Source organism: Bombina bombina, chromosome 5 (genome assembly GCF_027579735.1).
Source record: "Bombina bombina isolate aBomBom1 chromosome 5, aBomBom1.pri, whole genome shotgun sequence".
NCBI lineage: Eukaryota > Metazoa > Chordata > Amphibia > Anura > Bombinatoridae > Bombina > Bombina bombina.
The window spans coordinates 963554812-963572831 of NC_069503.1; the positions used below are offsets into that span (position 1 = coordinate 963554812).

General features: G+C 34.0%; 1 protein-coding gene and 1 long non-coding RNA gene across 2 annotated transcripts in view; one reads left to right on the forward strand and one right to left on the reverse strand.

Moving 5' to 3' along the window:
* RALYL (RALY RNA binding protein like) overlaps window positions 1-18020 on the forward strand; it is an 894790-nt gene that overhangs the window by 54448 nt on the left and 822322 nt on the right. The window lies entirely within an intron of this gene.
* LOC128661022 (uncharacterized) overlaps window positions 1-18020 on the reverse strand; it is a 266989-nt gene that overhangs the window by 46261 nt on the left and 202708 nt on the right. Inside the window, exon 2 of the long non-coding RNA XR_008402601.1 lies at window positions 13501-13641. This is a non-coding gene — a long non-coding RNA (uncharacterized LOC128661022). The remainder of the gene's footprint in view (window positions 1-13500; window positions 13642-18020) is intronic.

The window sequence follows — 18020 nt, forward strand, 5'->3', positions numbered from 1 at the left end:
TCAGCCAATGTCTTGATGGCTCTTGAATCACATAACCTGCCACTACAATTTATTTCACATGAGCGAATATTCATTTAAAATATTTTTTCCTTTTCATCCAACAATAGCGGGTTCAACACTTTGTTAGCATTCACCTTATTTCCATGTCACATCATAATACACTTATGATTCCACTTCATATATTGTGTATATTGTCAAATTTTAAACATATGGAATTTATTTGTACATTATTCCTATAACCTTACGGAAATAATTTTTTATTTCCTCCTCGCATTTACAACTATGTGCGCCTGTAAAAATGAATATACAAGGTAACAAATTCTTAAAATATAAGCAAGTGAAAAACTATTCAGTAATTTTATCATGCTTTACTTTACATTCCGTAGTTATTCATATGTAACATAACAACCGTGTTGTTTACACGTTGTCTCCGTAGTAACGAAAATGACGTCAACTATCCAGTGATTGACGTAGGCTCTACCAATGAAAATAGCAATCCCCAACCTATCAGAGGTGAAAGGTGGGACAAACGAAGCCTATATATTTCCGGAAGTATGCCGGCCCGGGTTACCCCTCTGAGGATGCGTTAAGTGAAACGCTGCGTCAGGGGTCCTCGTTTTTTAATTGCCTCTCTGTTGGAAAACTATATATGTTACTTTAGCTTAAAAATTATTACTTAAAAAACCATACTTAGTAATTTGTGGCTGTTTATAGTCACAAGCAGGTACATCCTGGTGCTCTCTTTAGCGTAAATAATTGGGTAACTTTCAGGTCTTTGGAGCTTAATGCTAACTTTGGTATAACAGCTTAAATAAGATTTATTTAGTTTCTAGCTAATAATTGGGCAGCAACACAAAATATATATTACAGAGGGGGAGAGAATAGCAATATACTTGAAATCTGATACTTTGTACTTAGTATATGGCATTATACTAGATATTTTGGGTTTGCTACTAGAAGCTGACAGTCTGTAACGCTGCAGCAAAACTTAAACACAGGCAGTGTGACAAGATACAATATTTCACACTGGAATAATAGCTTGATTAATTAAGAATAATACAAGTATATATTTGGCACAGATTTTGTGAGCTTGTTGAACTTTACATATTTTATTATAATGTTGAATGACTATTACTAAATACTTTAGCGTACAGTATCAGTAAATGCAGACTATAGCCAATCAAAACTAGTACATGCTTGGTGACCCCCCTCATAATTGTAGACGGATTATTACATAGAAACTAATACAAACTTGACCGAATTACAAGACAACTAAGTAACATAGTTTTAGTTGTATACTGCAGTAACCCACTAAGTGATAACTCATATGAATAAGTGATATATACATAGATCAATATTCAGTTATGTGAAGCTTAAACTCATGAGTAGTGGGTTCAGTTTTCTTGTTTAGACACATCTTACTAGAACCTTGATTTAAGCAATAAATAATCCAAATTCCTGAGTTGTGATACACATATTTCAATTTGTCATAACTTGAGAGCAAATTTACCTACTAAGACCTCAGTATTCAATTGTATTGGGTATATAAAATACCAATATCCTTTTGTGGTAATCTAATAGATTGGCCATATATAAGGCTATATAGCCACAGGGAAGATTAACCGTTATTTACACCCGTAACACTACCAAGGTCTTATAATTGAATTACTAAGTATTCTATATATTAGATACTGTGATGGCTAAGCATTAAATAATTGCAACAGAGAGAGTGTTTTTAACATTTCGAAGGGCAGCATACACACATACTTCATGCTGTCTTTTTTATGAAATCAACTAATAAAGGTTATATTTTAAAATTGGGCATATTTTTTTGTCTCAAGTTCCAGTAACCGACCGAACTAAACTAAATAATTTAATTCAAGTGCAAACAATAATCTATCCATAATTCATCCCCCTCCAGGTCCCTCACATCAGTTTCTGCAGATACTTCTGCCCCACCGCCCACCTGCTCCACTGGCTCACTCCCTTCACTTCCCGTCCTCTTACCTCTCCCCTTCCCCTTCCCCTTCCCAGTAACTGCCCGTACCCCTCTATCAACGCTCCTCCTCCCCCCCTGAGTCCCACTAACTGCCCCCCCTTTTTGGGCCACAACAGTAATTCCCCTACTGAGCTGCCCGTTACCCTGCCCCTCTACCCCTTGTGCTGCCTTATCACACTCCCTCCCCCTTTCCATCTCAGCCTCCCCAAACCTTTTTCTACCTCTCCCCTTTAGTCTCCCTGCTGCTCCTCTCCCCTGCAGCTGCTCCCGCAACCTGAGAGCCTTCCGGAGCCACAGTAGCTGCTCGCCCCTGGCCTGTGCCGTGAATCCCGCCCTGCTGATCAAGACCCAGCTCACCAACCTCAGCACCCTTACCTGCTGCCACTCTGGTCCTGCTAGGCGCCATCCACGTGCCCTCAGCTACTGGCTCATGCCCTTCCTCCTGCGCCTGGGCCTCCGCTCCGCCATTGCTGCTCTCCACCTGGCGCCTGGGCCTCATCTCCAACTGCTCCTGCCCAGCGCCGTTACCACCGCTCCTGCTCATTTTCCCTTCTGGGGACAACCGATCTGGAGGCCTAGACCTTCTCTGTGGCCTGCCGTTTTTGCTCCCACCCTCGATCCTCTCCATAGGCCTAGACGCCTCTGCTGCCTGCCGTCTGCGCTCCCGCCCTCAGACACCTCCATCCGACCGCCATCAAGGTTGGCTGCGGCTAAAACCTCTGTCCACTGCTACCCTCCGCACCTCTGTTAGAAGGTCCTCCATCTCGGGTCACTGCAATCGCAAGCTCCTGACCAATTTCACCTTGCGATTGCAGAGACACAAGATGGATACCTCTGGCGTCACAGACCTAAATACCGGGCTCCACTCTGCTCCGCCCCCGGCCAGCTCCATTTGCCTGTGAGGGGGGGGTCACCTAACCCTCCGTCCAGGCTCTCCTCCGGGGTTCCAATACACACAATTGAAAGCTCTAAATAGCACTCCTCTTGAAATGTGGCCCACTAAGTTTATTTAGACTAGAAATTTTAATGTATTTAAAAAGTAAAGAAAGCAAAAGATACACGTTAAAAAGATCTTTTATAATCAGTACAGTTTGCTGTCACATCATTAGGGAGAGCATTTTAGTGGAAAGCATTTTATTGGAATGTTGTATTTTTTAACTGGTTAAGGATTTTCTCAATCTGTCAAATGGAACTTTCACTTTAAGGACAGTGCTGACATAAATACATGTCCAGAAGGGCTAAAAGTCTGTGTACTTCCTAGAGCATGTGTTTTAGAAGACAAGGCTGATTTTTACAGCAAAAAATGCTATTTTTCAAATGTGACTTTAAGTATATACAAAACCAATTTAAAGTTTAACTCCCCTTTGCCCAGGTCCACTGATTAAGCTTAAGTTTTGCTTATAAAAGTTAATTTAAGTCAATAGCTTTAAAAAAAGTGCAGTCTTCTTTTCCTGATTAAATATTGTTCTGTAGCAGCAACATTTGATTAAATAATAATGCTTGATTGTGTGCTAACATTTAAGTGTTTTTCCTTGTCATATTTCATTAATCTAAACCAGACATTTAATGCACAACTTGTTCAGTTTGTAATTAACTGATTTTTTACCTTCTTTTTACAGTCTGTTATTTGTTTGTTAATTTATTTATTTATTTCTGGAGACCATTGACAAATATATTACATTTTAATGGTTTGCACTATTAAGTTTATTAATATATTTTTATTTAAATAATAATTTTGTTAGATTATTAAATGCTGTAAAATTATAGATAGACAGAGAGATGATAGATAGATAGATAGATAGATAGATAGATAGATAGATACACACTCACACACTATATGGCCAAACATATGTAGACACCCCTACTAATTTTTGAGCTCAGGTGATTCAGCCACACCTATTGCTAACAGGTGCATACAATCCAACACATAGCTGTGAAATCTCCATAGACAAACAATGGCAGTAAAATAAAAAGTCAGTTCATTAAATTTCTGCCGGTGTTAGAAACATCTAGGAGCAACAACAGCCCAGCCACAAAAAAGGTAGACTGCGCAAACTCACAGAGTGGAGCTGCCAAGTGCTGAAGTGCTTAAAAATTGCCTGTTGCCTCACTGTCTACAGAGTTCCCAACTTCCTCTGGAAGCAACATCAGCACAAAAACTGTGCATTGAAAGCTTCATTAAATGGGTTTCCATGGCCATGCAGCTGTACAGAGGCCCCACATCAACGTGCACCATGCCAAGTACCAGCTAGAGTGGTGTAACGCACACCATCACTGGACTCTGTAGCCATGGAAACGTTCTCTGGAGTGATGAATCACATTTCACTATCTGGCAGTCTGATGGAAGATTCTGGGTGTATTGGATGCCAGGGGAATGTCACCTAATGGAATGCATAGTGCATTCTATAAAGTTTGGTGGAGGACTGATAATGGTCTGTGGATGTTTTTCAGGGTTTGGGTTAGGCCATTTAGTTCCAGTGAATGCCATCTTAATGCTACAGAATGCAAATACATTTATACAATTTTTTGTGTCAAAAGTTTGGCGAAGACCATTTCCTGTTTAGAATGACTGTGCCTCTGTGCAAAAAATGAGTGGTGAAGGCCTTGATGAGTCCTTACTTCATCCCCATTAAACACCTTCAAAATGAACTGGAACACCATTGTGAGTCAGACCTTTGTCCAACATCAGTGCCTGACTTCACAATTGTTTTCATGGCTGAATGGACAGAAATTTCCACAGACACATTACAAAATATTGTGTAAATCCTTCCCAGACACAGATTGTATCTAAAAGTTAGTTTCCTTCAAAAAATGTACATTTACATATATCTTATTGTAAAAATGTACATTTACATATATCTTATTGTAAAAATTTACATTTACGTATATCTTATTGTAAAAAATGTACATTTACATATATCTTATTGTAAAAATGTACATTTACATTTATCTTATTGTAAAAAATGTACATTTACATATATCTTATTGTAAAAATGTACATTTACATATATTTTATTGTAAAAATGTACATTTACATATATCTTATTGTAAAAATGTACATTTACATATATCTTATTGTAAAAATTTACATTTACATATATCTTATTGTAAAAAATGTACATTTACATATATCTCATTGTAAAAATGTACATTTACATATATCTTATTGTAAAAATTTACATTTACATATATCTTATTGTAAAAAATGTACATTTACATATATCTTATTGTAAAAATGTACATTTACATATATCTTATTGTAAAAAATGTACATTTACATATATCTTATTGTAAAAATGTACATTTACATATATTTTATTGTAAAAAATGTACATTTACATATATCTTATTGTAAAAATGTACATTTACATATATCTTATTGTACAAATGTACATTTACATATATTTTATTGTAAAAATGTACATTTACATATATCTTATTGTAAAAATGTACATTTACATATATCTTATTGTAAAAATGTACATTTACATATATTTTATTGTAAAAAATGTACATTTACATATATCTTATTGTAAAAATGTACATTTACATATATCTCATTGTAAAAATGTACATTTACATATATCTTATTGTAAAAATGTACATTTACATATATCTTATTGTAAAAATGTACATTTACATATATCTTATTGTAAAAATATACATTTACATATATCTTATTGTAAAAATGTACATTTACATATATCTTATTGTAAAAATTTACATTTACATATATCTTATTGTAAAAATGTACATTTACATATATCTTATTGTAAAAATTTACATTTACATATATCTTATTGTAAAAATATACATTTACATATATCTTATTGTAAAAATGTACATTTACATATATCTTATTGTACAAATGTACATTTACATATATCTTATTGTAAAAATGTACATTTACATATATCTTATTGTAAAATATGTACATTTACATATATCTTATTGTAAAAATGTACATTTACATATCTTATTGTAAAAATGTACATTTACATATATCTTATTGTAAAAATGTACATTTACATATATCTTATTGTAAAAATGTACATTTACATATATCTTATTGTAAAAATGTACATTTACATATATCTTATTGTAAAAATATACATTTACATATATCTTATTGTAAAAATGTACATTTACATATATTTTATTGTAAAATATGTACATTTACATATATCTTATTGTAAAAATGTACATTTACATATATCTTATTGTAAAAAATGTACATTTACATATATCTTATTGTAAAAAATGTACATTTACATATATCTTATTGTAAAAATGTACATTTACATATATCTTATTGTAAAAAATGTACATTTACATATATCTTATTGTAAAAATGTACATTTACATATATCTTATTGTAAAAATGTACATTTACATATCTTATTGTAAAAATGTACATTTACATATATCTTATTGTAAAAAATGTACATTTACATATATCTTATTGTAAAAATGTACATTTACATATATCTTATTGTAAAATATGTACATTTACATATATCTTATTGTACAAATTTACATTTACATATATCTTATTGTAAAAATGTACATTTACATATATCTTATTGTACAAATTTACATTTACATATATCTTATTGTACAAATTTACATTTACATATATCTTATTGTAAAAATGTACATTTACATATATCTTATTGTACAAATTTACATTTACATATATCTTATTGTAAAAATGTACATTTACATATATCTTATTGTAAAAATATACATTTACATATATCTTATTGTAAAAATGTACATTTACATATATCTTATTGTAAAAATGTACATTTACATATATCTTATTGTAAAAATGTACATTTACATATATTTTATTGTAAAAATGTACATTTACATATATCTTATTGTAAAATATGTACATTTACATATATCTCATTGTAAAAATGTACATTTACATATATCTTATTGTAAAAATGTACATTTACATATATCTTATTGTAAAAAATGTACATTTACATATATCTTATTGTAAAAATGTACATTGAAATGTTTTATTCTATTTGCAAATGTTATAATTTAATTTATAATTAATAATAATAATATGCACATTAATATATACAAAAGCACATGTATCTTTAGACGTATACATGCTTTATATTACTACAGATTAAACAGTCCTAAAAAATCTTAACAAACTAAAGATAAAGTACTTGAGTCTTGACATCATAAGACAAAAAGGTAACTCAAATTAATAAAAGCACACTGATTATAGCAAAATTATTATTTAAACAAACAATAAGTGCCCACTAACTGTACTTAAAGTAAAAAATGATCGCAGTCGCATTAATACACATTTTACAAGTTGAAAGTATAAAGTTGGCGAGCGAGTTAAAGACAGGAGCACACTAACTTCAACACTTCGGATACCATGACCACACTAACATCTACCCTTAGACTTGTATGAAGAACGCTGAAAAAAAAAAAAATTGTTATCGCTTGTGCTAACCAGACACTAAACTAGACCAACTGTGCTATTCAAATTCCTATGTTCTTCACATAGAATAAATGTTCTTTTGATTTTTAAATGTATATTTATGTATATATATATATATGATTTTATTGTAAAACGTATATCTAAACCTATATATCTATATGAAGAGATAGATAGATAGATAGATAGATAGATAGATAGATAGATAGATAGATAGATAGATAGATAGATATTGCATATACAGATATATAGCAAACATTTTATTTAAAAATAAAAATACAAAAAATCTGTGCGAAGAACATACAAATTTTAAGTATTTCTATGCAAAACACATTAAAAAGCAAATATATATACAGTATATATATATATATATATATATATATATATTGCATGTTTTAAGGTATTTGACTGGGAAGGGCTCAAAAGTGTATATATGTATGTGTATATATGTTTATACATGTATCTATTAGTGTTTACATGTGTGTATATATATATGTGTGTGCACACATACATATTTACACATAAAACACATGTATATATAGGCTTACCATAATTTTTAGAGGTGGAACTGGGACCACCTGGTGCGGTGCCAGTGGGGGTGTGGTCAGGAGCGTGGTCAAGGGGGCGTGGCAATTACCGGTCCTTTTAAAGTAGTAGCTTTTATGTGTGTAATGTTTCGTGGATACTCTACCCTTCCTCAGTCAAACAAGTGAATCACACAGTTTAAATAGACCATAACACCACCCCTAGTGAAAAAGGCACCATTACGTTGTCATGGCAAATAAGTCATTAATCTTAATATCAGATTCTAAATAATGCCAAACATCAAGCATAATTATCACTTTATCAATTTCACAATTTAATATCTGCAGTGTAATATGTGTTTTATGTGTCTAATTAAGGAACAGAGCCAAATACTGATAAGGCATAAATACAACATTGAATGAAAGTAAAAAAGAAACACGTACCTGCTAAAGCAACTCTATACCATAATGCAGGAAGATTATAGCCAAAATGCTATCCTGCATGAAGTAAAGCAAGATCCAGGCCAAAAATCCTGCCTGTCTGTACTTCCTGGTCATACCCATATGATTCCCCTAAAGGTGTATTACCGGCAATGTCACCAAGGGTCGGGGGGGGGGGTGTTAAATTCTTAGAAAAATAAACCAAGTAGTACTACAAAATTAAAAAAAAAACCTATGCTGCTGTATTACTAAATGTAAACTTTGAAGGACACGAACGTTAAGCTAAGCAGGGCTGTATGTAACAAAGTACCAGCATCCAACTATGCTGGAGAGCCACAGTCCAGTCATTTTGAATAATGTGTCTGGGTTTCAGGTGGGCTGAAACCCGGACACATGATTTGAAACCTGGAGGTGGCAACCCTACTGGGACAGAATGAACAACTGGGTGGGACACTGGGACAGCGCCTCCAAACCGGGACAATCCCAGTAAAAGTGGGACTTCTGGTAAGCCTATGTATATATATATATATATATATATATATATATATATATATATATATATATATATATATATAAACACATGCACATATTTAGACACACACATATATATTTATATATATATATACTTTATGTACTTTGTATGTGTTTTGTACAATTTTTTTTTTACACTCAAGTCACAAAAAATATTTTAGTTTCAGCTTTTACTCAAATGCAAACTATAACTTCCAACTTGTAATATGAGCGCATGAAGTTAGCTTGTGTGCAATATCCATTGAAAGTATAGATTTTGCTGGAGCAAAGTCGGCCATGCTAACCCTTCTCCAGTAAAACCACTTTGCCTGGACTTCTAATGTTACCTCACTGACGAGGCCCAAAGTAGGCTGAAACGATTGTCAGGAGTTGCCATTTTCCTTGTTCAGAAGATAATTGCCAGGTATTTTCTCTTTCTGTTTGAACTTGGAATATCAGGCCACGCACTGTTAGCGTGCTGCTTGTAATCTGTCCCTAAATGTATAGTGTAACATATATTTTGTTATTGTAAATTATCATTTTCACAATAACCACTAGATTCAATTTATAGCAATGGAAGAATCACAGTTTTTCATGAATTCATTTGTAACCTCTAAAAAAATATTTTTATTCATTACGGGTCCTAATTCCTGTTACAGTTTAAATTCTTAAAGGGACAGTCTACACCAGAATTTTTATTGTTTTAAAAGATAGATAATCCCTTTATTACCCATTTCCCAGTTTTGCATAACTAACACATTTATAATAATATACTTTTAACCTCTGTAATTATCTTGTATCTAAGCCTCTGCAAACTGCCCCTTTTTTCAGTTCTTTTGACAGACTTGCAGTCTAGCCAATCAGTGCCTGCTCCCAGATAACTTCTCGTGCACGAGCACAGTGTTATCTATATGAAATACGTGAACTAACACCCTCTAGTGGTGAAAAACTGTTAAAATGCAATCTGAAAAAGGTGGGCTTCAAGGTCTAAGAAATTAGCATATGAACCTCCTAGGTTAAGCTTTCAACTAAGAATACCAAGAGAACAAAGCAAAATTGATGATAAAAGTAAATTGGAAAATTGTTTAAAATGACATGCTCTATCTGAATCATGAAAGTTTATTTTGGCCTAGACTGTCCCTTTAAATTACAGCTATTATTCATATATGCAAATCAGAGAAGAGAAAGAGAGAGAGAAAAAGAGAGAGAGAAAGATAAAGACAGAGAGAGAGAAAAAGAGAGAAAGACAGAGAGAGAAAAAGAGAGAAAGACAGAGAGAGAGAAAAAGAGAGAGAGAGAGAGAGAGAGAGTGAAAGAAAGAACACAGTTGTTATATTATTCAGTAATATTGCTGCTTCTAAAGTAGCAAATACTATTATATTTTGTTCTAAATGTGAGCAGATATGGTGACTTTATCATGTTTATGTGACTTTATATAAATATATTACAAACATATTTACCAACAAAATTTCAAGCTGTATACAAAATAGATCACAATAAAATATTCAACTGATTTCAGCACCTTGGATAGTTCTCTTTAAAAATAGGTTCTAATTGAAGAGAATAATTTAGGCTAGATTACAAGTGGATCACTAAGCAATGTTATATTAAAAACAATTAAAGTAAATTATGAGAATTAGAAAAATTAGATGAAAAATATGCCTGCGCTATGAAAAATATATATGTAACATTAAACAGTTTAGAGCTAGATTACAAGTGGAGCGCAAACGTTTGTGTCGGACCGATAAGGGGTTTATCACGAGGGCTTGTGATCGTTGTGTTTACCGGGGATGTAACGAGTTTTACACTAGAGATTTACACTAGATTTACACTAGAATGATTACTGCAACTTCAGAGCTCTGGTAAACTGTTTTGCAAAACAAAAAATTTGCATAAAACACATCAAAAATAAGTTACAAAGTATAGTTACGCTCATAATACTAGCTAATACATATTCTTAAAAAAAATATTGCACACCAGAGTTATAAAGGCTCACATATATGAGGTCTCAGGTGTTAAGAAAAAAAAAACACAGACAAAGGACATTAACTGTCCATTGTGTGTAACATTATTAAGAAGTTTACAGTCCATGGCACTGTAGCTAATCTGCCTGGATGTGACCAAAAGAGCAAAAAGTAAAAAAAATTGCAACAAACGATTGTTCGAATGGTGGATAAAGAACTTTGATCAACTTCCAGACAAATTCAAGGCACAGGGTACAAATGTTTCAGCTCGCACTGTACTTCGCTATCTGAATGAAAAGAGACGCTATGGTAGGAGACCCAGGAGAACCCCACTGCTGACACAGAAACATAAAAAAGCCAGATTGGAGTTTGCCTAAACTTACCTGAGGAAGCCAAAATCCTTTTGAGAATGTGCTGTAGACAGCTGAAAGAAAATTACAGCTATTTGGTAAAGCCCATCATTCTACTGTTTTCAGAAAAAGAAATGAGGCTTTTAAATAAAAAAGTCAAACATGGTGGAGGTTCACTGATGTTTGGGGCTGCAATGCTGCTTCAGGCACTGGATGTCTTGACTGTGTGCATGGCTTTATGAAATAATTCTGTTGTGCAATATAGGGCAATATAGGGCCCAGTGCCAGAAAGTTGTGTCTCCGTCAGAGGTCATGGGTCTTACAGCAGGACAATGACCCAAAGCACATGTCAAAAAGCACCCAGAAATGGTTTAAGACAAAGTGCTGGAGAGTACTGAACTGGCCAGCAATGAGTCCAGATCTCAATCCCATAGAGCACCTGTGGAGAGATCTCAAAACAGCAGTTGGGAAAAGGTTCCTTCCAATCTGAGAGTCCTGGAGCAGTTGGAGAAAGAGTGGTTCAAAATTCCAGTAGAGATGTGTAAGAAACTCATGTATGTGTTTGTCAAGTTTTGTGCTGTCTCTTACAAGTTTTATATCATTGTTTTATTTAAATGAATTGTATCCATCGACAGCGCTGTGGAATATGTTGTTGCTTTATATAATAATAATAATGGTTACAGGAAGTAATTGCTTCAGTTATTTTTTTTCAAGAGGTGTGCTACCAATTATTAAATTGAGGGTGCCAATAATTTTGTCCAGTTTATTTTTGGAGATGCCTAAACATTTGTAATTGGAACAATTTTCTTAGCGAAGTGGTGCATTATCTGACAGAAATGGAGGGTGCCAATATATTTGGTCATGACTGTATATAAAACATGTGAAAGCATATTTATGCTATATTCATTTTTATTAAAGTGTTATACTGTGAATTTAGTGTAAATATTTCACATTCCAATGTTCTGCACATAGCAGAATATGTTCTATATATATATATATATATATATATATATATATATATATATATATATATATATATATATAATGTGTATATATACTGTGTGTGTATATATATATATATATATATATATATATATATATATATATATATATATAGAGAGAGAGAGAGAGAGAGAGAGAGAGAGGAATATCTATATATAATCATGTATACAACACACAGAGACAGTCTAGCACTCACTTTCAAGCTCTCAGCTAAGATTAAAAGCAAAAATGGAAGGGTTAGTTACCACATTTGGCCAAATGGGACAAGCCCAGGTACCTCGTCAAGGTCCCTTCCAAAACCTGGGTCCCTAAAACAGCCATACAATGCATGCTCTCAATACAACAAACTGGGAACAAGTGAAGGGTGCACAGGCTTATGTAATCACACTAGACATATACAAAACACGGAAGTGGACTGCACTCTCAGACTGGACTGGGTACACATCCTATGACCCTGCAACATCCTCAGCCCTGGATGCTATAGCACTCTTAGGAAGTGGTGCTTTCTCCAGAGTCACAGACAGTTAACCCCAGACAAGCCTGGGTGCAAGGCCCATAGGGGAAATTACAAAATACAAATAAATTAATACAACACACAGAGAAAGTCCAGCACTCACTTACAAGCTCTCAGCTAAGATTAAAAGCAAAAATTGAAGGGTTAGTAACCGCATTTGACAAAATGGGACAAGCCCAGGTACCTCGTCAAGGTCCCTTCCAAAAGAGCTTGCATTGTGTGGCTGTTTTAGGGACCCTGTTGTATTTATTTATTTTGTAATTTTTCCTATGGGCCTTGCACACAGGCTTGTCTGGGGTTAACTGCCTGTGACTCTGGAGACAGCACAGCTTCCTGAGTGTGCTATAGCACCCAGGGCTGAGCATGTTGCAGGGTCATGAGATGTGTACCCAGTCCAGTCTGAGAGTGCAGTCCCCTTCCGTGTTTTGTATAATCATGTATGTATGTATATATATAGGAATATCTATATATAATCATGTATTATATATATACTTATATATATATATATATATATATATATATATATATAATTAACATTAAAATATATAGAAAGAACAAACTAGCACTCTCTGTCCCAAGTAGTAAATCAAATCTAAATATCAAAGCAAAAGTTTGTAAGAGCACTCGCCGTGGTATAAACAAAGTGTTTATTTCAGTGTTAACGTTTTCGGGGAGTAACCTCATCTTCAGACATGTGGAAAAAACAATATCATGCAGTGCACTTACCCATTATTGCTTTTTTAAGGCAAATAGAGGTCTGCACGCCACCAGCTCCTGTGCTCCTGTGCCATGCCCGAACCCGGAAGTAGCCCTCAGTGACGTCATTGCGCCGGGGACTCACATTCCAATATCCGGAAGTGACATATTCTGTGAACAGAAACAGTGGTAACCATAGTGATTAGGACAACTCTCATGTTGAAAATACATTTTGCAATTACCATACTTGCGGCTAATAGTGGAGTAACTATTGAGAAAAAATGGACATAATGATACTCGACAATGCGTTATGGCAGTACATCTCTAACCGTTTAACTAGGATTGTTTGATAAGTACAGGAATAAATAAACAAGTTACTTGGTGCATCTAAATCCTGTTCATTATTATGAATGAAATATTTAGATATTAGTGTAAATATGCCTAGAGTTCTAATCCAGTATCGCCTATCCTTATGGTACAGCCCATATAGTAACACAGGTATTTGTCTATTTCTATAGTGTAAGTTCTTACATGATATTAAACTCCCTGTTAATGACACTAGAGAAGAATACCTATTTTGTGTATCTGGTTATCTACACTTGTTGGAATCCTCATTATCGCATGTAGTGGGGGTCCAACTACTTTCTTTTATGTATGATTGTTATAATTATTGGGCTCACTAGAGTCATAAGGAGATATCTAGTGGATGCAGCTTGTATAGCTTATAATTCAAAACAATATAATTCAAAACAATATAGCTAGGTCGGAATGTATTTTTTGTGTTTTGAATTATATTGTTTTGAATTATAAGTTATACAAGCTTCATCCACTAGCTATGTCTTTTCCACATGCCTGAAGACGGGGTTACTCCCTGAAAACTTTAACACTTAAATAAACACTTTGTTTATACCACAGCAAGTGCTCTCTACGGACTTTTGCTTTGATATATATACAGTATGTATATATATATATATATATATATATATATATATATATATATATATATATATATATATATATATATATATATATATATATATTGTACCAAAGTACCATCATTTACAGGTGAAACTCGAAAAATTAGAATATTGTGCAAAAGTTCATTTATTTCACTAATGCAACTTAAAAGGTGAAACTAATATATGAGATAGACTCATTACATGCAAAGCAAGATAGTTCAAGCCGTGATTTGTCATAATTGTGATGATTATGGCTTACAGCTCATGAAAACCCCAAATCCACAATCTCAGAAAATTAGAATATTACATGCAATCAATAAAACAAGGATTGTACATAACTGTAGAACAATATCGGACCTCTGAAAAGTATAAACATGCATAATGTATGTACTCAGTACTTGGTTTGGGCCCCTTTTGCAGCAATTACTGCCTCAATGAGGCGTGGCATGGAAGCTATCAGCCGGTGGCACTGCTGAGGTGTTATGGAAGACCAGGATGCTTCAATAGTGGCCTTCAGCTCTTCTGCATTGTTCGGTCTCATGTCTCTCAGATTCTCTATGGGGTTCAGGTCAGGCGAGTTTGCTGGACAATCAAGCACAATAATCCCACAGTCATTGAACCAGGTTTTGGTGCTTTTGGCAGTGTGGGCAGATGCCAAGTCCTGCTGGAAAATTAAGTCAGCATCCCCATAGAGCTCGTCTGCGGAAGGAAGCATGAAGTGCTCCAAAATCTCCTGGTAGACGACTGCGTTGACCCTGAATTTAATGAAGCACAGTGGACCAACACAAGCAGATGACATGGCTCCCCAAATCAACACAGACTGTGGAAACTTCACACTGGACTTCAAGCATCTTGCAGTGTGTGCCTCTCCATTCCTCCTCCATACTCTGGGTCCTTGGTTTCCAAATAAGATGCAAAATTTGCTCTCATCAGAAAAGAGGACTTTGGACCACTGAGCAACAGACCAGGTCTGTTTTTCTTTAGCCCAGGTAAAACGCTTCTGACGTTGTTTGTTGTTCAGGAGGAGTGGGTTGACAAGAGGAATAAGACATTTGAAGCCCATGTCCAGCATCCGTTTGTGTGTGGTGGCTCTTGTGAAAGTTCCCAACACTTTTGAATGGCCTTTTCATGACAATCCTCTCCAGGCTGCGGTCATCCCTGCTGCTTTTGCACCTTTTTCTTCCACACTTTTCCCATCCACATAACTTATGTGCCTTGATACAGCACTTTGGGAACATCCAACTTCTTTTGCAATTACCTTTTGAGGCTTTCCCTCCTTATGGAGGGTGTAAATGATGGTTTTCTGCACAACTGTCAGGTCAGCAGTCTTTCCCATGATTGTGATTCCTACTGAACCAGACTGAGAGACCATTTAAAGGCTCAGGATCCCTTTGCAGGTGCTATGGCTTAATTAGCTGATTAGAGTGGGAGCCTAGAATATTGCACCTTTTCACAATATTCTAATTTTCTGAGATTGTGGATTTGGGGTTTTCATGAGCTGTAAGCCATAATCATCACAATTATGACAAATCACAGCTTGAACCACCTTGCTTTGCATGTAATGTGTATGTGTCTATCTCATATATTAGTTTCACCTTTTAAGTTGCATTAGTGAAATAAATTAACTTTTGCACGACATTCTAATTTTTCGAGTTTCACCTGTATATGTATAAATATGTATTTAAGAATAAATAGAAGATATTCTGTTATGTGCAGAACATCGGAATGTCAAATATTAATATTTTCATGTCGGTTAGCGCAAATGAGACTATGCAATGTGGTTTGTGCGACAGTGGGGTGTTTTTTTCCACTTTTTTTCTACATTGAATACGTGAATGTGGGGGAATACGTGAATGTGCACACGATATTCTAAGTTGGGCATTTTGCGTTTTTTGGATTGGAGCAATAGCGAAAACAGTTTACTTTCAACCCATAATAAGTGCAACCCTACAAGTGCAAATAGCTTACTTTTAGTGCATTTAACACTCAAGCAGAAGCATTCATTTGCGCTCCATTGATAAACCCCTAACCTTTTAAAAAAGAGAAAAGGCTATTTTTTTACTTGTAATATTATTGTGTTGTTGTGCTGGACCTAAAGAATCTGTTGTTATATTTTTTTACTTCATGCATTTATTTATACCACATAGGCAAATTCAGTTGTCCACAAAATGCATGAAGTTGCTGCCTGAAAATAACTGATGATATGAGTAAAATGTCAAGCACAATTTTGTCAAATGAATTGAATCCCAATGAACATGTACATTTACTTCTGAAGTATCCCCAGAGACATGATCAAAATATCTCATACCTTTATGTATATTCATACAATCACTCAGATGATGTCTGCAGAAAAGGCCCTGTGTCTCTTCACTGGCAGCATGACTAGTAAAGATTATGATTGACGCATTTTATTTTTTTAATGCCTCAAAAGTATGTCAAAAGCCAAGAACAAAAAATAGCCTTCAAATGAAAGAAATGTACTTGATAAAAATCTTTGAAAACTGAATTAAAGGGACAGTCTACTCCAGAATTGTTATTGTTTAAAAATATAGATAATCCTTTAATTACCCAATTCTCAGTTTTGCATAATCAACACATTTATTTTATGATACTTTTTACCTCTGTGATTACCTTGTATCTAAGCATCTGCAGACTGCCCCCTTATTTCAGTTATTTTGACAAACTTGCATTTTAGCCACATGAATACTGAATTAAAGGAAGAGTCTTCTCCAGAATTGTTATTGTTTAAAAAGATAGATAATCAATTCACCAGTTTGGCATAACCAACATAATTAAAATTATATACTTTTTACCTCTGTGATTACCTTTTATCTAACCATCTGCAGACTGCCCCCTTATTTCAGTTATTTTGACAGACTTGCATTTTAGCCAATCAGTGATCTCTCATAAGTAACTCCACAGACGTGAGCACAATGTTATCTATATGGCACACATGAACTAACACCATCTAGCTGTGAAAAAGTCAAATGCTTCCAGATAAAAGGCAGCCTTCAAGGGCTTAAAAATTAACATATAAGCCTACCTAGGTTTAGCTTTCAACTAAGAATACCAAGAAAACAAACCAAATTTGATGATAAAAGTACATTGGAAAGTTGTTTAAAATTGCATGCCCTATCTGAAAGTTTAATTTTGACTAGACTGTACCTTTAAGTATTAATATAACTATAAACAAGTTGTTGTCTTTCTCTCAGTTTCATTAAAATAAGTAAGCTTTCAAAATGATGAAGAATAATTAACTTGTGATGATGATCATAATGATGATAAAAATGATTACAGGTATTTTTATTTTTTTTAACACTCTAGCTCCAATCATTAGCTGCAGTTAGTTTTGTGCATGAAAGAATACTCTGGAGCTTTTCTCCACTCCAGGTTACTTTTGCCTTCCTATGTTAAAAACAAAAATAGAGGGGAGATATAGAAGAAGGTATACAGCACCCCTGGTATACAATAATATATAAAATCACATAATAGACATGTATAGTATATTGTTAACTTTATTATGTTCCCGGTTTATGTTCATGTTCATTAATTAATTTATTTGCTACATTGATTATGTTTGCTAATGAGCTT